The sequence below is a fragment of the Symphodus melops genome, assembly GCF_947650265.1.
Source record: "Symphodus melops genome assembly, chromosome: 13".
In the NCBI taxonomy this organism is placed as follows: Eukaryota; Metazoa; Chordata; class Actinopteri; order Labriformes; family Labridae; genus Symphodus; species Symphodus melops.
In genome coordinates this window covers 2,615,378-2,639,452 of record NC_136703.1, presented here as the reverse complement: position 1 = coordinate 2,639,452, position 24,075 = coordinate 2,615,378, and the positions used below count along the sequence as shown (strand labels likewise).

The window sequence follows — 24,075 nt, the reverse complement described above, 5'->3', positions numbered from 1 at the left end:
AGGTTGGAGGTTCGATCTGTGAAAAGTGCTGACGAGTCTTTGCACCCTTTAACTTTCTTAGAAACACAAGATGGTCATGGCTCAGTCGGTTCTCTACCTGACGTAGGTTGTGTTCGACTGTTCGCTATAAACAAGCGACGCTGAAAATTAATTTCAAACAACTCCTGTTTGTTATAGTTTCTTATTGTTATTCTACATAAAATCAAGGAGGAAGAAAAACTGTGACATCTCTGTGTGACATAAACTTTGAGTGAGAACACAGTGTCAGACGATGGATTTAAGCTGTTATGTCACAGCTGAGAACAATTATTACAGAGATGAAAAAAAAACAACAACCAGGCTGCAGAGTTGTTCTCTGCATGCTCAATGTGCATTGATTCTGTGCACCAGGTTGTGCCGGGGCGCTAACCAGAGCTCAAGTCAAGCACGTCCCGGTTAAATTGCATAAGAGGCTGAGCTGCCTTATGGGCAAATTAAGCTCTTCTGTCGCCCCGCCGCTGACTGCTCCAATCCTCCTCTGCTTCGTTCACACTGTGTCCTTCCTCTGCCTCTCTTTCTCACAGTCTGTCTCTCATTCATCCTTCTTCCAGCATTCATTCTCCCTAATGCTCTCCGTCTCCTCCCTCCTTGTACAGTATGTACCCACACAGCCGAGTCGAGCCAGGCTGAGCACGCCGCGCCCGCCTGCTTGCCGTGATAGTAACAGCTTTAATAAAAATACCGTTAGGGGGATGAGAATTGAATTTCATACTTGGACGCCCCGACACTACATGTGTTTCTTTTTAATAAAGAGAGAAGCACGAGCAGAGCAGAGCACAGCCACTCGGCCAGAAGAAGATAGGCTGCAGCTTTTCTCATTTCTTCGCACATCTCTGCTTCCTTAAGCTCAGCTGTGCGTTCGCTGTTCCATGGGGGAGCTGCAGGGGACATCTGGACTGTCAATCAGAACATTTCACACCTTTAAAGATTAGGCTGCGTCTTCAACCAGTTCAAAAACTGCATCTCAGATTACTTTCCTTTCCCTGTCTCTGAATCTTAAAGTCATTTTAAATCAGTTCATGCTTTCTTTACAAATGTCTGTTAATTAAAGCTCCTGATAAAACCGAATAAAGTCACATTATTATTATTACGGCCTTCTGAAACATAATAATCAGATAAAGCTCAAAAACAAAGGAGAGCAGATTAAATAAGACGCCACACAGCTGTACAGTTTTTACCCCAAGTTTATTAACGTGAAATTATTCCCCCAAGAAATAATCACAAATCTAAAAAAAGAATCAAAAGAGCTCGGCCAAAAAGAACAAAAGATGGAAGGTGTCAAGCCAACCTCGCCATGGGTCGTCGCTCTCAGCCCCTCCCCCCTAAGACTATCTAACTAACGTACAGAAAACAAGACACCAGATGACCAGGAATCTTCAGCCCAAAGTAAAACTCTAAACATGGTGTGGCACGGGTATGACTATCACTGAGTGGGAACCAAAACACTCCTCCTGCGTGTGAGAGCGCCCGGCTTCTCTGCACCTCGCCACTCGAAAACACCTTTCCTGCAGAACGCAGAGAGAGAGAGAGCAGGCCACACGTAACACAAATATAGAGTTGAATTATAAATCTAAAAGTTGTGATTTGTCTGAACAGAGGAGTCTCTGAAAGAGTGATCTGAATTAATGTCCCTTCAGAAATGATCAAAGTTAGAACTCTCTGCAACTCCACTGGTTCTGAACTCAAAGATAGATTCTCCATCGAATCATGACCCCAATGATTGAAATTAACATCAAATCGAATCGTGGGACACGAAAGATTCCCAGCGGCAGATGATGTGCAGTAAAGAGCGAGGTTGGATAAACTGGACTTTTTACCAGCTGGGTTAGCTTTTTACATAATTATTTTCCTAATGGGATCTTAGACACATTTATGTCATGAATCTGACAATCTATCAGAAAAAAACACAACACAGGGAACTGGGATCAACCACAGAAAGGCTGAAAATCTGAGAAATGTAGGATGCTGCAGATTCTAGAGGAACAAGCTTAAAAAAACGAGAGTAAAACTTCAGGCACAATCCAATCCATTACAGTTTGTCTTTGATTCCTCTGTTGATTTACTTAAAATCTAATCTTTCTGCAAAATTGTTTTTTTTATTTTCTAACAGCTCAGTAGTTAATTTATCACAACAAGAGTTCTCTGACTGAAGCCTTGTGACTTTTTTTTTTTTCTTTTAAAGAAAGGCGTACAGCGTCTGCCATATTGGAAAAAAGGAGACAATTGTTCCAATAAACAAAAACAAAAATTGATTTGTCTCTTTGTCGTTTCCATCCTGAGATGTGTGAAAAATCAATTTCCCAGCCGTGTCTGGTGAGATAACTACATGTCAAAGATGTTCTCTGTGGATGCTGCAGCTTACTGTGCAGAAAAACCGAGAGCTGCAAGCTTCTGTTTGTGCAGATGTGACTCCAACAAGGGAGGAAAGAGCACAGCAACTCTGAATTACTAACTGCTTGTTGGAAAAGTTAAAGATGCAAGACGCACATTGATCTCAGTTTGCCGTTATTTTGAGGGGGAAAAAACTGTCATATTAGAGCCAGGATACTGTCTGCTGCTCTTTTGAAAATAAGAAGAAAGAGTCGAAGAGCTATCTGAGACTTTTAGCTGGAAACCACTGCAAACTCACAGCTGGAATGAGTGCTTAAAAAAACACGATAACGACCGCCGACACACTGGTCAAGGAGCTCAGTCTGCTTTAATTCCTGCAGCAGCTGCCCTCCAACACATGAGCTACAAGCAAAGCACCAAAGGAGAGGATAAAGGCTTTAATAAAAATGCTTTTGATGCTTTTCCAATAATCTGCAGACACTCAGTAACGAGTAGCGGATTCCAAAAAAATTGGCAGAAAAATAATTTCCCCTCTGTCAGATAACCACTCGTACTTCCAAACACAGCAGAATGGTTGCTGAAGGCTCTTTAGTAGACTTTGTTGAGTCGCTGAGAGAACAGAGTGATCACTGTATTTAAGAGGAAATATGCACGGCAGGAAGAACGACAGATGAAAGCAATGTATGCAATATAGAGCGGAAAAGAAGGAGGTGAGAAAACAAAGGGAGAGAGAGAGCGGTTGAAGGCCTCGGTCACTACCTCGAACTTCAAGTGATGAGAAATACTCGTCTGCTTCTGTTCTTTGTTGTACCAAATACAGTTAATACACTGGATTCAAGGTCTCAGGTTTGACTTACCTCGCCTGCTGCTACAACAACCTGACTGTGGAAAGCATAACAAAATGGATGGATGACTCTGATTAAAGGGCCACATGCTGAAATGCATCTGCATTCAGTTTTTTAACTCCTGTAACTGAGCGTCATGCAATCCCGAATTATTACATCAATTTGGGGAATTCTGGCTCCAATAGTCAGGGTTTCAGTGTCTGGGGATTTATTAACTGTATTCAGGGTGTTATAGGGATCAGCTCAGTAACAGGTTCCTCATTTGCCTGAAGTCCTCTGGTCTTTGTGGAGATTGGTAGCAGGCAGCACACTGTAAAGAGCAGTAAGACCCCAAGCTTACATGTAAAAAACCATTTTTTTTAAAAATAGAGGAATTATTTGAGAGGATTGGTTCAGATTTTCACTTTGTACATTTCCTCATTGTGTCCTTAAAACGTCTCATAGATACTTCATAAATAAGTTTCAAACAGCCGTACAGTCAATCCTCAAAGGACTCTAATGTTCTCCAGCACATATAGAGACCGCTGGAAAGGAAGCTGGCTATAGGAGGAGGGGATGCAAAGCGAAAATGGCTGAAGTGTGTGAGTGCATGTGTTTGTGGTTATTTCAGTGTCACGGGTTATTATAAGAGCGTGCAGCCGGCCTTGATAGAAAATGGCTGTTTTGTCTCTCATCATTTGAGATGTGTTGCAGGAGGACAGTTTTTAAAGTTGCATGTCATCTCGAGCGAGAGAAAACCTCTTAGCGATCCCAGGCAAACACACACACACACACACACACACGCGCAAGCGCACACACACACACACAACTAGGCGGTCCTTTTCAAAGCTGACCAGGCTATCATGGGAAAAATGAATAAATGGATGAAATGTGGCATGATTTTGAGGATACAGAAAAGACACCTGGGTGAAGAGGCAGATAAGAGGAGCTGGGGGGGGGGGGGGGGGGGGGGGGGGGGGGGGGGGTTGGAGAGGTGTTGGTGGTGGTGGGGGAGGGGGGGAGATTACAGGATAGAAACAAGAGTGAGTGACGGTGAAAGCAGACGAAGAAAGAGGAAACTGGTGACAAATTGTAAATGCTCCCGAGCAGCTCTGACTGACAGGCCAATCATCTTGCTTGCACATCTTGAGGCGAAGCCTGGCTGACTGTTATTAATTGAAATGTGATTGGAGGATAGAGGGAGGTGATGGGGTGCTGGTGATGCTCACATCTAATCCACATCACAGCAATTAATAACGCGTTCACTCCTCTCCTTTCTCCACTCCTCTTTTCTCCTCTCCACTCTCATCACCATTGATATTTCCAATGGTGTCTAGAAATGAGAAAAAGGAGGGAGACATAATTGAAAAGGGATAATTCCGAAAGGGGAGCTAGGGGGCGAAGGATGGAATTGGGAAAGGGGATTAATTTGTGCTACAATTCAGGGGGCTGCACAGGAGGGATTTTCTTTTTAAATTTTTTAATTCCCTGAAAGAGTTTGTAATGGACAAAATCTCACGACTCACTTTCATTCATTACATGTCCAGACAGAAGTAAAGCGAATAACACAGAGGGGAAAATGTAGAGAGAGAGAGAGAGAGAGAGAGAGAGAGATACAGAGAGATACAGAGAGGGGGAGAGAGAGAGAGAGAGGGAGAGAGATACAGAGAGGGAGAGAGAGAGAGGGAGAGAGAGAGAGAGAGACAGAGAGAGAGATACAGAGAGGGAGAGAGAGAGAGAGAGATACAGAGAGGGAGAGAGAGAGGGAGAGAGATACAGAGAGGGAGAGAGAGAGGGAGAGAGAGACAGAGAGAGAGCGAGAGAGAGAGATACAGAGAGATACAGAGAGGGGGAGAGAGAGAGAGAGAGGGAGAGAGATACAGAGAGGGAGAGAGAGGGAGAGAGAGGGAGAGAGAGAGGGAGAGAGAGACAGAGAGAGAGGGAGAGAGAGAGGGAGAGAGAGAGAGAGAGAGAGAGCGAGAGACAGAGAGAGAGATACAGAGAGGGAGAGAGAGAGATACAGAGAGGGAGAGAGAGAGGGAGAGAGAGATACAGAGAGAGAGAGAGAGGGAGAGAGAGACAGAGAGAGAGGGAGAGAGAGAGGGAGAGAGAGAGAGAGAGAGCGAGAGACAGAGAGAGAGATACAGAGAGGGAGAGAGAGAGAGAGATACAGAGAGGGAGAGAGAGAGGGAGAGAGAGAGGGAGAGAGAGATACAGAGAGGGAGAGAGAGAGGCTTTTTGAGTACATGAACTTTCTTCCTCCATCAGCCTTAATAAGCAGTAATGTTAGCATTAGTAATTATCGGGCTAAAGTCGGCTGCAAAGTAAAGTTAAGGTCACATTTATCTTTGCTCTTTTCTTTCCTCTTCTATGATTTCTTCCTGAATTAATGTTCTCCCACATAACAACACATATTTTCAGTCTATGATACTAATTTGCCCTGAAAAATGAACAGAACCAGAGATGAGGAGATTGTGCGGTGGCTCCTAAAGTTCTGCTGAACCGAGCAGCAGCTTGAAGTTCGACGTTACTGACAGGAGACCTCGCAGAAACTCTTCAGATCAGATCCTGGCTGAGAAGATGAGTGTGTGCAGATTAAGTGCAGGGTGAGTTTAAGCTGGTGACGCCGCCTCCAGCTTTTGTTTAACGTTTTATTTACTTTTCAAGATCGGGGCGTGTCCAACTCCGTTAGACGCAGTCAAACAATCGTGGTCAAACCACACACCTGGGGATTGTTTGGTCTAATCATCTGTTGCAATGAGCTGCAGATAGGATAACGCACGCACCCGCCTGATCGTTGGAGGGGGAAAACAGGGCCGAAGATCGTCTGGTATGTAGCTGGCTTTTAAAAGATAACCTTTAAAACCATCTAAAAATCAGCATTTTGCTGACTTTTGCCAGAAGGGGTTAAAATCAATAAAGTTACAGCTGCAATTTCACAAACCCCCAAAATGGGTTAGGGGTCAGCTACCCCTAACAAGCTGAAACCAGGTCAACACAAGTCCACTATTTTAAGTACTGGATTCTGAAACAAAGTTTTAAACAGTTTAGACATTTTTCAAAGTAACTGTGTTTCTCGCTCGGCTGATAAGTGAAGAGAGAGAGAGAGAGAGAGATGGCGAGGACACAGTAAAGAGTAACCTCGTCCTGAGAGGAGCTTTTCTTTGTCTCATAGAAAACCAATCCTTTATGTCACTTTTCACCCTGACATTCTTCTTCTCTCTCTGTGAATGCTAACGTGCACACATGACGTGCACACATCACGGTTTGCGAATATGTTCTCATTTTTATGACTCCTCCATTGTGTAAAAAAAAAAAAAGCTGCCATTATGAGCGAAGGCACTGTACATCATTGTGACCATCTGTTGTAACAAGTGAAACAGCTCTGAAAAGAGAAGCTCCACAAAAACGTAAGGTCAGAGCTCTTTCCCTGCAGCCTTGCTCCTTCATATTGTGAGAAAGTCTGTTGTGAGGCCTTGGGATCTGAATATCATTTTCAAGCGGTTTGAAAAGAGGAGAGAGAATAGGTGAAGGGAAGTTATCTGCAAGTTTGATGTCAGCCTTGGCAAAGTTTTAAGTCGCACTGTCACGTGAATCGCATTGCTGTTTGATATACCAATCATGAAATGGATGAGGGAATGTCAAACAGAAAAAAGATGGAAGAGGGTCGAAAGAGAGGACGATAAAGAAGATCGCTTTCTGCATGTTGTTCCCCTTATTCTGCTCCCAACATTTCTTATCTCTCTGAAAAAAGGTGAAAACGACAACAGCTCCAGTTTGCATTCAATTCAACACCTGCTCTATAGAAGCCATGACATAATCCTGTCATGTGGTCCCTGTAAGTGTTTCTTCTATGGACATGGCTCTTAGACAACACAAGGTTTGGGTCTATGAGAGGATGTCTGTAATGAGTAAATACATCTTAGACCTCATGCCCTGCTGCAGAGGAAGACGTGTTGTTAAGAAGAGCGGGCTGGGCTCCTGTGTCTGTTTAATCACAGCGACTGACTGAAGGAAATCAATGAGCTAAATGCTAACACTCTGGCCAAGACACAGACGGACAATCAGGTTGTTAGCAGAGGCCGAGGGGTGACTCCTTCACTCCGCACGAAGAGCTAAAGGCCAAAGAGAAAGAGATCGGTGTGTGTGTTTCTGTAGTGTTACTGACAACACACACGCCTCTCTGGATGCCAGCTTTGCCATGACAACAGTCGTGCAGAGATCTGATTGACATCTTTTCCTTTGTCTTGTCCATTTTTTGCATGAATAACAATACGATATTTGTGGCATTTTCCCCACGTTTGTCTCCCTCTAAAGATTACATACATGCACATTTAACCACTCAAACACGCCGGCAGGATCTCTGTGCACACGTACTGAACGTGCAGCATTATGTTCTCTGTTCTCCAGTATGTTCTTCTTCACTCTTTTATTTGAGATTATTTGTGATTCTGTTGAACTACACATCAGTAAATATTCTCTTTATAATGTCGTATAGTGGTTGCTTTGTCTGACACACACACACACACACACACACACACACACACACACACACACACACACACACACACATCCATCCGTTAATGTGTGAACAACCAGATGAAGAGGAGTACAGGGAGGTCCTCTGAAAATGACTTTTGTCTTCAATGTATTTCGTCCTTTCCTTCAAGAGGTTTGACTGTGCCGTAACAATGTCATTAGACTTCCTGCTTTGGTTCCTTGGTTTAAAAAAGAAGTTCTTGTTAGGGTACGTACACACACATACAGGTGAACGACAGATTGTTTTCTTATAATCCTCTTCACTGTACACTTCTCTCCTGAACAATATTCCTCTATTTTCCTGCTGCGTTTGTTTTCCTTGTTTTTTCTTTAACTCTCTCCGCCCTCCTTCTTCCTCACTCTCTCCAATCCCTCTCTTCTTTTATTTCTTTCTCACTCTGTTCCCGCTCATTCATCGCCCATTCATCTCTCACTGCTGCATCACCCCTCGTATTTATTTATTCTCCTTATCTCTCATTCTGCTTGTCATACAACCTCTGCCTTCTCCTCCTCCGCCTCTCTTCTCCTGCTGACACCCCCCTCCTCCTTCCGTCTCCCTCTCCCTCCATCTCCTGGTCTCAACAGTCGTTTACTCCTGAGTGCTATTACAGCATCACTTTGCATTTAGATAACCATCGCCTCGCCACCCCAAATTGGTCCAGAGCAGGAGGCAAGGGATAAAGAGAAGGGGGCGGGGGGGCGAGAGACGAGCAGAATGGGGGGGGAAAGGAGGAGGTGATATTGAAGTTTAAATGAAATCTTTTCCAGAGAAATAATTGCAGATACCAAAGCTCAGCGGTCGGTGACACGCAGCAAGATTTTAGAGGAAATTCAGACCAGCAATTTCACCACCGACAATTATGATCAACAGCATTTTATCTTTATTTTTTTTTAACAACACTTTCATTTTGCTGCTTCTCCGCCGTGTCATCCAGACTCCCTCTGAACCCGTGCGCCGCTTATGAAATAATGACTTGTGTTGCTTTCGTGACGACTATTAAACTTTTAAAAGCAAAGGAGACGTAACTGAGATGACACCAAATGAAACTTGAAGCTTTTAGAAGATGTCTCACATGCGTCGTTGATGCACAAGCAGTGCTCACATTGGGAGAGGCTTGTATTCAAGCAACACATTAAAAGTCCCAACCCTTCTTTGCTTCCATTGAAACGCGTAAAATTCTAACACATGCAGCGTCTATGAGCATGCTAACTGTTTATCAGTGTAACAGTGAGCTCCTTCCACTTGAAGTTTCCAAATGAGCTCATTGTCTGAACACTCAATCAAGTGATCTGATGAAGTTTGTGTATCTGTGCATCAAAGAGTGTAATTAGAATAAATGAAGAGAAAATGTCTCCGACTCTCTTAGAGACTCACATGAGTCATTTACACTCAGTGAGCTCAAGAAGGAGAAGTATTCACTTTACTGAAGCAATGATTCGATACCAGCGCTTACGACTCCGTCCTTCAGTCAAAAGGTTTCAGCCATCGTTTCATCCTGCGTCGTGTCGTAGTGAATCACAATCAAGGCGTCTATCATGGACAAAAAACTATGATTAATAAAAAAATAAATAAAAGTCTATGATCTGCGACGTCTTCCATCTCGCTGACGTTGACCAATGAGAGCACTCAGCACATGCTAATGTCAGGAGCTTAAACAAAAGAAAATGGCGAAGGGAAAGAGGAGCGATGACGTTTGTGCTGCGAGATGGAACTGTGTGTCTTTCCGAGTGTCGTCCAGTCCTCTCCCTCTCCCAGAGCTGTCATATCGGTTGTGACATCACACAAGACATCTGTGATGGCGGGATTGAGCCCTTGCAAAATATATCGGGAAAATATACCTTTAAAGCTGTTTTTGTTTTTTTTTCAGAATGCAAACGTATTAATTTAAAGCTAAAAATGCATAATCATACTCTACGAAGGAAATGTAATTGAGTGGCACCTACACAGCAGGTGAAGTGCTCAAAGATTACAAGCTTACCTGACGGATCATTGGAAACAGTTTTAGTGGATGAGCAGGTCACGTTAATCAGGAGGATTAACAGGCTCCTTCTCCTGAACCGTCATGATAAACTTCTACGCTAACTCCAGCACATCAACAGATTATTTTCATTTTCAAAATCTATCATTTGCTTACAGTGATTAATGCAAACTATAACACAACCAAAGTCCAGGGATGTGGTTCTCGTATCTGTCCTGTTGGCTCTTTGTGCTCTCTGTTGGCTGTGACTCATTGGCCGTCTTGCTTGCACTTGTGCAGATTCAAAGATTATAAGGTTCCAGTTAGCCGTGGCACAAGCAGCCTTACCTGCTGTTCATCACTGACCAGGCTGTAATTACAGACACATCCACAGGAGACAAAGGGATGGAAGCTCTGAAGAAGTCTGACCTTTTAGCCTAGCCACTGTGTATGTGTGTGTGCATGTGTGTTTGTGTACGAGTTTTCCTGGTTCCACCTGTGCAGTGTGCGTGGGTGAGCATCATGTGAACAACAAAGAACACGCAGGGACAAAACAAGCGCAAAGAAGCTTGGTTGTCCTTTGAGCTGCTCCACTAAGAGTCCCTCACCACCCACACTCTCTTTCTCAATGATTGCCAGCTTTTTTTTTTCCCTTTCACTCTCCATCTCTCTGTCCCCTCCTGCTCACTTGTCTGTTTCCCCATCCACTGCTCTCTCTCTCTCTCTCTCTGTAATTACTGCTGTTCTGAGTGGAGAACCGCTTTAATTTGATCACTGATCAAAAACAAAAATGACACAAAGAATCAGGTGAGGGAAACACAACAAACTGAGACGGAAATCGCACTAAGAGACCTCGACCCTCCTCAGAAATATGAATGCAGTTTATGTCATTTGTGTCTAAAAGCACAAAAAAAAACCCGGAACAAAAGCAGAGTAAAAAAAATCCTAATTAGCTCCTTTTTCTGACGCTTCTCCGTAGAGATTTTAATTATGATTTGGCATCAGCCGGCGTTTATGGGATGAAATGGACGTTGTTGATCAAGGCTCTGCTGGAAGGTGGCAGAGATGGAGCGAGATATTAGCAAAGTAGGAAGAAGAAAAAAAAGAGAGATACAGATTGTAAGCTGATCAAAGAACATTTTAGTCACATCATGTTCAGCCACATGCTGAGAAGCCACGCACACCAAGACCCATGTCAGAGGCAGAGCCATTTCACTCGCTAGTAAAAGTCAAAAGCAACAGCAGTTTTATAGAAATGTCTGTTTGTCTGCTCTTAGTGTCGTTTGGACTAGTCCGTTTATACACAGGAAAGGATGGGTCTCCTGTTTGTAGTTTGTTGGAAATATATCACAAATAGTGTGTTTTAAGTCAGCATCTGGCTCGTGAAATATGTGGGGGGTTTTTTTTGTCCCTGCTGATCTACCAGAGAGGGGAGGTCACTGAAGAGTCAACATGCAAACGTCCAGTATGAAAAACCTCACGCACTGCTCTGCACATCAAACGTGCTGATTGGCTGATTCAAAATCCAATTGGAAAGTCTGTTTGAAAAAGAAAAAAAAAAAAAAAAAAGTTCATGCAATTTTAATAGGAAACATCAAAGCTAACGTTTCCAAACACCTGTGCTGTCGCCCGGTCCTGCAGAACCACGCTCAGGGAAAAAATGACCCTCCAGGCCACAAGACGGGTGAACTCTTTCACATGCTGACCCTTAAATCACACTATACTGATGTCACTTTAACTTTTTATGTGACTGCAGCTCAAACTTGTTTTTCTATTTTTAATGAATGGCTCCTCTGATAGCAAATATTTCATCCACTTCTCAATTTTCGGTACGTTTTTCTTACCTACAAAAAAGCAACATAAACGACTCCTCCTTACCTCATCTCTAATCCGGGTTTTCCCTCCCTCCTGCCCTCTCACTGAAAGGCGTCTGATCCAACCTTCACAGCAGGGCCCACGGTCTCTAAAGGAGCACTCCCATAAACAAACCGGACCCTGCCAAGCACGCTTCACCCCCCAAGTCCAGTTCATTTAAATAGTGAGTGCTCTGATCTCATGCACGGTTGGCTTGGAGGATAGTACGGTTCATGCACGAGCACAAGCATGCAGGTACACAACGTGGACAGCCTTCATTATGGAGAAATACTGGAGTGCTCTGGCTGTATCTGACCAAACAGACACAAAGTCAGTAAAGTAGCTTTCATGGTCTCTGTGTTGTGCTCCTATGTGTGGTCGCAGTCTTGACCGTGCGCCATAACTAGACTCTTCTGGTCTCCCGCCCCGTGTTCGATCTGCAGAGTCCCTCTGCACCTTACCTTTGTAGTTAGCATAGATGCTGCCAAGTCTTAATATTACCAATGAGGAGATTGCATCCCCCCCCCCCAATCTGAAGCTCCTCTTCCCCATGCTTAATGTTTTGGAAGAAGGTTGGGTATTTAACCCTTTAATCAAAATAATTTACCATCTCACAGTCTCTCGAACATTTTCCAAACTGTGGCTTTCATGAAAAACAGAAATTCTGTGTTTATTCTCCATTCACAGAGTCGTAGCCGTGCACAAACAAAGTGGCTTGGACTGAGCAGCACATCACAGTTTAAGCCAGTTAGCAACAGGTGGTGTTTGTGTGCTGCAGTCCTGCCTCAGCATGATCCACACTCTCACCAAATGAGGGACACACTTACTCCTTGACAGCATTAAAGATTGCTTTTCCCCCTTTGAGGCTAACTCACCCTTGGATGGCTGAGGCTCGAGGAATGTTCCTGTTATTAGTGAGTTGTAAGAGTCATTGCCCTGGCAGTAAGCCTCCATGAATTTGAGGGACAGAGCTTACGAATCAGCATAATAGCAAAAGAGGGGTTTGTTTGCAGCTGCTGACAGTGTGAAAATATCTGTGATGAACACATTTTACACTTCTTTCCTGCAGCAACAAAAGGAAGAAATGATTAGCAACAAGGATGTGAACATTGTGGAGCATTTAGCCAACAAAAAAGAAGGATAAAATGGGGTAATAAGTCAACTATTATGAAGAAGATGTCCTTTCTTTAGTGCTAGTGTTACTACCAGTAAGTGATCATCATCTTCTTCTGTTGTTTAATTCACTTAACTGAGACTAAATAACATTATGACTTCTGAAGAAGTTAGCTCTGCATCCGAGTCATTCCTGCTATTCGGTGCCATTTCAGCTCGATACCTTTTCAAAAAAAAAAGTCAAAATGTTCATGATTTCAACATTTGATCTGAAGGAGGGCTTTATAAACTATCAGAAAATGATATTAGTCCAGCTCAGGATATTATAATCTATTAATTTTAGATAGATTCTTTCCGTGTGACAGAGGTCAAATGTCCACCCTGTTACCAGACATTATCATCTCTATTACGTATTGTTTTGAAAACCCTGTCATATTCTTAATTACATTTTCTTAAAGCTCAAATGTCCCTTTCTTTACACTGGAAAAGCATTGTAACATTTTTCTTCTTGAACAAGCTTTATCTTGAAAAAGCTGTTATAGCTTGACGTAAAACGTAATTCTTACATATGTCTTTTAGAAATAAAAGGAAGTTTGATGGAATTTGAAAAATGTTTTAATTGATTGTATTTCACCAATTTATTCCCTGCAAATAACCACAAAGATAAACATCATATTGTTGTATTTTATTTTATTAATATCCCAAAAACACATGGGTAACAGGGTGGACACACACACACACATGCACCATTTAATGAAATATTGTCAATGAAAATATGGAGACCCCAGGAAGAGTAGCTACTGTTTAACACAGAAGCTACTGGGGATCTTAACAAATAAACAAAATTACCAAATAAGTTCCTATTATTAAAGAAATACAATTCATCTACCCCACCGCCTGACCAAAACAGGAACCTTTCCACCTCAAACTTCATATTTACTCCCTACCCATTAAACAACATAGGAAAAAAAATTACTGTTACTAACCAACAGATGTTTGAGGAAACGCAAACTATTTTCCTAACCAGATCCCAAGATTCTTTTCTAAGAAACTCCATAGTTTCTTCTCAAGCTTGAATGACCTCTTATTCAGAGGTAGTGGCTCCTTGATAAGGCATTTGTTCTGATATTTTCTTTTTTCTTCCTTCCTCCCTGTCCCTTCTCCATTTCTCCCTCTCTGTTTTGAGGTAATTTAACCTTTTCACAGGGTCTGCATCACAACGTGCCCTGTAACGCTGCTGCTTTTCCGCAGCAGACATTGGTGCCATTTTTCTAACAAATACATGTATACTGATTTAAATAATTGATTTTTAAATAATGATTATAATAGATAATACATAATACACTTATAACAAATGTCAAAACATGCTGTAAACACAAATTCATTCACCGTGTCCACCCTGTTACTGATCATAACAGTAACAGGGTGGACGGTAACAGGGGGGACATTTTATCCTAAACCTAGCCATTTCTACCCCTATGAAGGAAAACAACCTAATACAAAACGACCATTAAGGAGTATTTTGTACATATTTATCAGCAATATTTTCAATACCACAAAAAAATACTGTTTTCCACTAAATATAAGGGTAACAGAGTGGACATGTTATGCTTTACCACATCTATAAACAATTCTAAAACATTGAAAAAAAGGTTGATAAAAGAGTGATACTCACTGGGCTTCTTGTTGATGTTTCCCTCCAAAAATGTATCACTTCTTGAGAGCATAGCCTAAGAGTTCTGTTACCATGGGAACATTTAGGGGGCTCGTCCAAAGGGACTCTCACCAGAGTAACAGGGTGGACAGTCAATTCAGGGACACAATGTCTTTTAATGATTTTATGCATTAAAATTATATAAATGACAAAAACTATTATATGATGAGCAACATTTAAAAAAAGACTATATACCAATAAAAAGAAATCTCAATTTTTTTTTATATTTATGCCATATTTATGCAATTTTAGTTGCGTAAACATGACTGGGGACATGGCATTTTAACCTGCCCTTCACTAACATGAGAACATTTAATTTAAAACAATCAATTCTGAGGATATATCCTTTTTTTCTATGGTAGAGTAAGATTTATACTTGAAGAAAAACGTTTCAAAAAGAGTATTGACCCAGTTTTAAACAAAATACACCATAATATGTCATGGGGACTCAAATGTCACCGAACGCTAGGAATGACTCATCCGATCAAGCGGTCTGTCAGCTAAGAACAGCTTTGAACCCCAAAACGAGCCCTTTTTTTTCCAAAACTAAATATTAAATTAAATTAAATAAAATAAATTTTAATTCCTAAAGATTTCATTTATACAAACAATTTAAGGTGGATGACGAGAATGACAAATGAACTCAATGACCTGCCGTGCTACATGGAGCCACATAAGACCATGGAAGTGAGCAGGTTCACACACACACACTCACACACACACACACACACTCACACACACACACACACACACACACACACACACACACACACTGTAATGTGAGTGCCTGAGTATCATCTGTGTAACCACATCCTCTGTCTCTGTGTGGAGGGACACCCGACACCCCGTCGCTCTGTATGAAAACTCTTGAGTCATCACGAATATGGGCAGGAATGTCAACATTTAATCTGCACAAGGGGACTGCAAAGGTCATAGTCGGCAGCGCAGGAGTCCGAAACTACACAAACCTTTGGATACGAGCAGAAAAAACAACAACACCTTTTCTTTATTGTCAACAAATCTTTCCTTGTGTCGACACACTCACAGTGGATGTCACCAGTGGATATGACGTTCTTTAAAGGTGCCATTTTATTGTGAGTTATTTAGCCATGGATTAGTCTTCAAAAGGCAAAAAAAAAAAAAATCCTTGATACAGCTATGATGTCAAGCTCAGCGATGCCAATAAGATGAGCTGACATTACCTGATCATTAACATTACCCAAGTCTCATTTACAGGACACGCCCCTCATTATGTATATATTTAAGTTTAATACAACTAATCTGTTAAGGTTTTCATGATAAGAGAAATAAGCTAAAGAGCCCAAATACACATCTTTCCCTCGACTGTGCACGTTTAATTCTGATGTAATGTTGCTAGTTTAATAAGGCAGCTGCAAGTGGACAATCTGGGTTATTTATTGTAGGTGACAGAGTGTTGCTGTTTCAGATCCACCTTTTGTTTTACATCAATAGTTCAAATTTGAGGTTTGAAATAATCAATCCACCTTTCTGTCGTCGGGGGGAGAAAAGGGATCTTTATTCTCTAAATGAGCCCCAGCAGGATGTGGTCTTTGGTGAAGTAACAGACAAGGCCAGCGATGTCGATAGAGATGATCTGTGAAGTTTCAAGGGAGCTGACCTTCAGATGTGAACGCTGTTGAATTCACACACAAACATGCACACAAATGCATCTGCATGCTACTCAGTTACACACACTCACAGCCCCACAATGTACACATATTCATGCAAAGACTGGTGTTATATCACAAATGCATGCATTGTACATACATGCCGACACACGAGCATGCCCTTCCACAAAGAACACGAGTAATGATCACATTGAGTGCACACACACACACACACACACACACACACACACACACACACACACACACACACACACACACACACACACACACACACTCACTGTGAGCAGCATGAAACATGAAAACAGTGAGGTGTCTCTCTGAATGCATTATGAGACAGCAGCAGTCAATCAGGCTGAATTAACGCATCCTTTTATCGGGAATACATCAAAGAACCTGATTCCACTAAAACAGCCTTCATCATGTCATGTATGAGTCTAAATCAGTCCAGAAGCAGCGCGTGAGCACACGGAGACGCAGCCTGCCCCGCGTCCAATGCTGCCACCTATACGCGCCACGGAGGAATGCGTCTGGTGATCCGCTGTAACCTGCTACAGCAGCCAGGGGGCGCACTCATGACACTAACCTTACTCTCTCTCTCCCTCTCCCTCTCCGCTCTCTTTCCCTCTACCAGGGGATGCCGGAGTCTAACCGCAGCTCCTCTCTCATTCATGCTGAGCGCTGCTCTCCTGTGCGCACGGAACTGCAGAGCTGAGCTTTGGAACCAGTGCTGCTGCTGCTGCTGTCTGACGAGCCCGCAGGGAATGGAAATGTCTTCTACTTCAACTCTTACATCCTAAAAAACATGCAGAGCGGGATGGAGGCGATTGGCTATTTGATAAGTAAGTACAGCCAAACTTTTTGTGGTTGTTAATCGTCTTCTTGCTGGTTTTGGAGCCTTTTTCTACGTCCGAAGTGTTTGTGACATTTCCCCGAACCCTCACTTCCCTTTCCCTCGCCTTGTCGTCCTTCGAACCTTACACTCGTATCTCTCTCTTACCTTCTGCGTCCCCAACATACATGGACCAGTTTTTGCTAGTGGAGAAATCGGGCGTTCTGTCGTTTGATTGTTTTACGCACATGAAGGAGAGGCAGGCGGACGCACGCACGCCGAGGTTGCGGATCCCCGAAATGACTGAACGTCCCTCCTGGTTGTGTGGTGGAATTGGCCAAGTTGTTGAAGGTGAAGCATTGCCGTGTGCGCCGCTGCGGATTTTGGATGCACACTGGCTGAATTAATAGATTGTGTGTCTTATCTCCCAAATGTTCGCGCTTTCATGTCTGGAACATTTCAGATTCTCAGCAGTATTACAGGAATGTTGTCGCATTGGTATAGTGATGCCTTTGGCCATAAATTGTAGCCACAGTGAAGCTTCTGCTAAGGGCACACAAGCCTTAAAAAGAATAATATTAGAGCTGAAGATGTGTACTGTGGGTGATGACTGAACACAGAATTTGACCATCTTCGCACCTGCGTTCAAGACACCAATTGAACTTACTTGCGCTCACTATGCGCGTGCCCGTGCCTATACAGTCCATGCAGATACCATCATCGTGTGTGTATGTTTGCAAATGAATGCAGCTGGGTGCCTATTTGTGCTTGTTTACACATGAGATGTAAATGTTTTAAAGTGTGCAGAATGTTTGACCTGTTAGTGTGTGTGTGTGTGTGTGTGTGTGTGTGTGTTCGTGCGTGTGCGCGCGCACGTGTGTGTGTGCTCATCCTCCACCCACAACTAAACACACACAGCATCATTTTGGAGTAGCATCAACCTGCCCTGACAGTTTTGTGTCACCTTATGAATTTTTGACTTGAATTGCGTAGGTGAGGCAGACAGGCTGATTTGGAGAGACTACGGGCGCCCAGCCACCAGTTTGGCTGCCAAGGAAGCACATAGAAAAATCTCTTTAGATTTACTGTGTGTGTGTGTGTGTGTGTGTGCGTGTGTGTGTGCGTGTGTGAGAGAGAGAGTCTTCTTTTTGCATGCTCTGAATCTCCTCTCATCTCCCTCTCTCCGTCTTATCTCTCTCCCGGGTGAACTTGCGAGGATGAGTGTGAGATGATGTGGGAGCTGTAGAGGAGATGCAAAGAGATGTATGGGGGGGGGGGGGTCGACTTCTCCCCCTCACTCTTATGTGTGTGCCTGTGCTGGGACGAGTTGATAAGACAGAAACATCACCTCCACTTTGGGGCTGAGGCGTGACATGCAAAGTGACTGCATGCATAGTTATAGTGACATAATGACTCTGGAACACATTAGTTCCCGTTTCACCCGCAGACACACTCTGTTTTCAAAGGTTTGAGCCTGGAATGAGTCAGAATCATAAGACCCCCGATGATAGCTCTGCTGCATGCGCTTTGAGCTGCCTGTAACCTAATTACCTAGTTTATTCTTGGAGTCTTTTATTATTAATTTGTTCTTAGTGGAGATCATCCTTTCCCCCCTCACTCTCTATGTATCCACCTTTCTATGTTTCGGAGGCCGACTGTGTCACGTTTACAGGAAGGCAACGTGACGATCTGTCTTAAACCCAAGAGAGTACAAGTTTGTCCTCTGTGTGATCGCAAACGTTAATGTCGACATCATTTCTCTTGTCACTCAAATGTGTATTTTTTTCTATAAACCTGGCCAATTAGCTGCAATGCATAATCCAACGAGCTTTTTGCAAGAGATGCACAACTTAAATGCAAAGGTAGGAATCATTTTTGTCTTCTTGTGCATCGTTTCTCCTCGTGTGGCATTAGAACATGTACTGTGTTGTTAATGAGCTGTGGTTGTTCTGTGGTGTCCTTCGGGATCAGGCTGGCGCCATAGCTTGGCTGTCATCATTGAAACTCCTTTTTAAATGAACTGCTGAAAATGAACTCCGTAGTTTGTAAAGTGCTCTTAAAATGAAGTGATGTGACTTCATTTACTGTTGGCTAAAGTGTGTTCCTTCTGGAGCCTCCTTGACATTGAGTGTTATGAGCCACATTATAAGTGAGAATGGACTCTGTGGGCTGACTAGCACGCCAGGCAGTTGTGTGTGTGTGTGTGTGTGTGTGTGTGTGTGTAGGGGGCTCAGGTGGGTGTGTGGGGGTTGGTATTGTGTCAGTTTCCCTCAGAGGCTCTCCGGCTCAGGCACCAGCTGAGCTGAGCGCTGCAGACAATCGACTGTGCACCCTGCGGTCCGCCTGCGTCGAGCCTCAAATGCCTGCAATAAATAAAAGCAAGGAGGAGAGATGGCCGTAGAATGACAATAAAGCAGATTGATAAAGCAGTTTCAACTCATTCCATCTGAGAAACACCCAGAGGAAGCGTGCGCTATCATAAAGAGTCCATAGGATGTAATGAAAGCGGCATTTAGCTGAGGGTTTTTATTCAGAGTGCCTGCATTTAAATGCTGCGGCAGCGGCCCCAGCGGGAGCTGAAGCAGCCATCCAGCAGCGTTTGAGGCATGCTCCCTGCCTGTTGAGCTGCTGAGGACTTGACTGCCAAGTAAGCTGATATTAGACGGCAAAATACCAGTTTGAATCCCACCTCAAGCACAAGTGTTTTAAGTGCTTTTTAAAAAGGCCATTTATCTGATCAGCCCAGATAGGCACGCAGATCAAATCAAAGAGTGACGGTTTGGTTGAAATGAAAATATGACAGATTTAATTTGAAAGCTCCAAGCAAGTTTAAACAGTGAAACATTGCCACTGAATTACATAATCAGTTTTAACCAACATCCATTAGGCGCTTTTTTTTTTTTTTTTTTGCTCTCTCTGCCTTTTGTCTTCTGTCATAACAAGAGCGACTGTTGGTTATTAGAATAACAAGAAGCCATGGAGGTGGGTGGCTGCTCTGCTGCAGGTTTAAAACGTAGAGTGCTGGTGGCCTGAGTTCGGGTCCAACCTGTGGCCTTATCATCACATGCCTCTCTCACAAAACACACGTGTGAAAGCAAACAGCCACATGTTTCACCCTGACTCCACATCGACATTTATTTAGTGATATTTCCACGTGAAGTCGGAGGGAGCCCACAGTATACAGACTTTGTCATGTTCCTCCCTGTTTCAGGCGCAAGACACAAGAAGTTTGTATTACTGAAATGTAAATGTAAACTTAATCAAGTGAACATTAGAAAATCAGAGAAAAGCTCTTTAAGTGACATATATGAAGGACTGATCATGTTTGTTTGGGGTGGCTTCACCAGAGAGGGCGCTGGAGCGTGCAGGTTAATTATATATCAAATCCACACAGACTGCGTGTTGTTAACAATGATGTTTGACAGGAAGTGGGAAAAGAAACCAGACACAACCATGTCTGTCTTTATGACCTGCAGTCAACAATCTTGTGCACGTGAATAAGACGCCAAAGGTGGCAAACAGAGCGACAAAGCAAAAAGATGATGTCGTGGAAGCAATGAAGAAGTACGAGTCGAGGAAAAAGAGCAAGATGTAAGAAAAACAAACTTTAAGAGTGGTTTAGATTGTGATCACAGGAACATCCAGGCAGTCTGTTTTAAGTATGAGAAGCCTGCTCAGATATTTACATCTTAGAAATGAGAGCACACAGCTCATGAGAGCAGCATATATAGTAACGAGGGTATAATCAATAATTTAAACTTATCACATAACTCAAATGGAGCCTCTTCACATCATGTATTTAGTATCTAACTGTGTCAGGCATTGCACAACGATAAGTCCTCACACAGTTGGAATAACCTCAACGTGAGTATAGGTGATACTGCAGCAGAGCCAATTTGTCTAGTTTTGTTGTTTTTTTTTTTTTTTTGCTTCTATTTCTGATGAGCCCGTGACAAAGTGTTCACAACATCCAATTTCTGTCTGAACAAAACCGACGGAGAGAAAGAGGCTGAGGGAAAGAAGATGAGAGAGATGTGGAGAGAGAGCGATGGAGCTTTTAAGTTACCCACATCTGATGCAGCCTCTGCAGTGAAAGGCCGAGGCCGATCAAACAGGGCAGGCAGATTGAAATAGTTTCTCTTGTAAGGGTGGGGGGGAAGGGGGGGGGGGGGAGATGCTCCGGCGCTGCACAGATGTGACAGGTAACCACAAGACGGAGGTGGCAGACACTTTTACACACCGACTGATTGCAAACACTCACTTCCTGGTTGAAAATAGGACTTGCAAGAATCTTTTTTTGATTGTCGTTAACATCCAAGTTGGGTGTTTTAAAGGGAGACAGAACAGCGGGTGGGTGTGCGGGGGAGTCGTTTCCTCTCCGAGTGTGAGCAAGGATAATTCTGCAGTTGTTTTGTCAGCAATTAAAAGTATTTCAGCAACCCATTTTCCTCTGCTGCTGCAGAACATACAGCTTGTGTTTGTTGTCCCAAATGGCCAATTTCTGCCTTATGTTCTGTCTGAACAGTCGAGGCAGCAAAAAGTGTGTGTGTGTGTGTGTGTGTGTGTGTGTGTGTGTGTGTGTGTGTGTGTGTGTGTGTGTGTGTGTGTGTGTGTGTGTGTGTGTGTGTGTGTGTGTGTGTGTGTGTGTGTGTGTGTGTGTGTGTGTGTGTGTGTGTGTGTGTGTGTGTGTGTGTGTGTGTGTGTGTGTGTGTGTGTGTGTGTGTTGCTTTGAAATGACTCAACTTCTTTGCTTTTCCTCTTCTTCTTCAACATTAGTCCAATCAGGAAGTGTCTATATTTCTTACACACACTCTCCTCGTGTATATTTAGCGCCGGGCCGAGGTCAAACTTAGAGCTCTCCGTTCTTGTTTTTTCCCCTCTTAGATGCAGATCTGTCTTCTGTTATCTGTAGTGCTGGTCAGATGTTCCCCAGATCTTGTGGATTTGCAGGAGGGAGGAAGAGGAAGGTAGAGGGGAAGGAAAGCGAAGGCCAAACTGCAGCCCTGCACTGAAACCTCTGTTTGATTTGAAGAGTCATATTGACAACTTAATTTGTCGTCGCAGCGCCAGATTTCAATCACCGTGGAAGCCAACAAAGACTGTGGTTAGGTTTCTGAGAGGAGAGGTTTCGATCCATCGTCTTCATCTTCAGTTTCCCCTCCGGGCGATCTTGCGTAAAGCCCTTTGAGTTGAAGCTTCTTCATAAAGAGAACGACTTCATAGTCATGATGTCACAGAACGCGCACTGCAGGCTTTCTATCAGTTTATGTCGTGCTCGGACCGTGGATAGAATCAGAGAATCAGGGAGCGAGAGTTTGGAATGAGATGCGGCGGGGCTGCCCGTCCTGATGACAGCAGCCTCTGTTCATGGGGCGTGCAATCCAACCACGGCATCACCGACGCCACAGAGACGCAAGAAACGTGAGCAGAGACAGAGAAGCTGCAGCAGTTTGTAAACAGGAACACGACCTGTGTTGGAGCCTGTTTTCGCAGCACACCGTGTGTAGAGATGAAGAACACAGGAGAGAGGAGGAGGAGGGATAGGAGAGGTGGAAGTGTTGTTGTACTGTCCGCTCTGCTGTCTGTTGGTGAGGCTCTCCGAAGGGAGGGAGGGAGGCAGAACTGAGCGGATGTAAGAGGATGAAGAAAACTGGAATGTTGTCGGGGTGAAAAGTTTAAAGGGAAGGCAGCGACAGATGTTTCAGTTCTCTCCAACTTTTGAGCAATTATTAGAAAAAAAAACCCAACAACAGCGGAGCTGCAAGATGTAAATTCAAACCAATAACATGCATACAGAGTGGAGGATCAGAAAACCTTCAGACGACAGGGTTTCTCTTGTTCCTGTCCGACTGTCCCCCCCCCCCGCGTAAAACCTAAAATACTTCAAACTGAGAGAGCTCTATTTTGTGCTTTTGTCTTTATTAACTAATAAAAACAAAACAACAGAGAACGTAGATGGAAGAGAAAGGAGAAAACAACTGAGGCGAGGCTTTTCTAAAATGAAAACTGGAGGAAAATGAGAGGAGAGAGACAGGGGAGCTGGAAGCAGCGAAGCAGATAGAGAGAGAGAGAGAGAGTCGGCATTTCTGACAAAGTGACTCAGATGAGACGACTCAGGAGGAGGAGGAGGAGGAGCGGGTGGGAAGACACAAAGGCACTGAGGATGAGGTTGTGCAATGCAAACTGTGGTCTTTCTGGAAGTGATTAGAGAGAGAGAGAGAGAGAGAGAGGATGGAAAGAGAGAGTTGAAATATGATAATTGCTCATTTGGGTGAATCACTTCGTGTTTTCATTTTGCTGTCTTTTCTTGTTTTGATGACTCGGCTCCATGAGGCGCATCAATCATAAAAGTGCAGCGGGCTAACATGATGCTAACTGTTTCTGCTTTTGGGTCAAATTTAGAGGAAAAAATGGATGATGATGGAAACACTTCGTGTCCGATGAGTCCTTGGGAAAGACGCGTAACCACCAATTTGCTCCCGCTGCTTGGTCGGCCACATGTGTGGAATTAGACTCTGATGGTCTCAGTACCCAGCAGCCTCTGCCATCAGTGTGTCAATGTGTAAGTTTGACCTGCAGTGTAAAAGTGCAATACAAGCTCAAGTCCATTTAACATATCGTTACAGGCAAAAGCAAGATTCATTTTTGTTGAAAATGTTGTCTCAGAAAAGCATAAAGAACACAGTTAAAGTTGAGATCTGATCGTACAGACGGGCCTTATCTTCACTGTTGTTGTCTTCATCGTCTTACTCAACTGTTTGCCTTTTCCTGCTGTGAAAAATAAAACAAGAAGTTCTGTCTTCATACTGAGTGAGTGACCAAACAAAGCTCTGCAGGAGTCCAGTTTCTACTCTCCCACAATAGGAACGGAGCGTAACAAACACAAAGCAGCGTTTGTGTGATTAGTGTTTCACCATCAGAAACTATCTCCCGAGCTGGGGAGAAGTACAAGGTGAAGACAAAGTGCCATGGATCTGGAGTTTTAAACATTTGGATCTGATGGCAGGTCCCACTTTGCCTCCAGCTGTGAGCAAACCGCAGGGAAATGACAGGAATGACGAGGCGCCGCAGAAATGCTGAGTCAGTGAGAAGAATGACACTCCTCCCAACACACACACACACACACACACACACACACACACACACACACACACACACACACACACACACACACACACACACACACACACACACACACACACACACACACACACACACACACACA

The 24,075-nt window shown here is 43.5% G+C and overlaps 1 protein-coding gene across 1 annotated transcript in view; it reads left to right on the top strand.

The window, feature by feature from the left end:
* The window catches only part of LOC306833641 (plexin-A1-like), a 258,108-nt gene that overhangs the window by 10,007 nt on the left and 224,026 nt on the right, over positions 1 to 24,075 (top strand). The window contains 1 exon segment of the mRNA XM_079359035.1: positions 16,653 to 16,860. The gene's annotated coding sequence lies outside the window, so the exon portion shown is untranslated.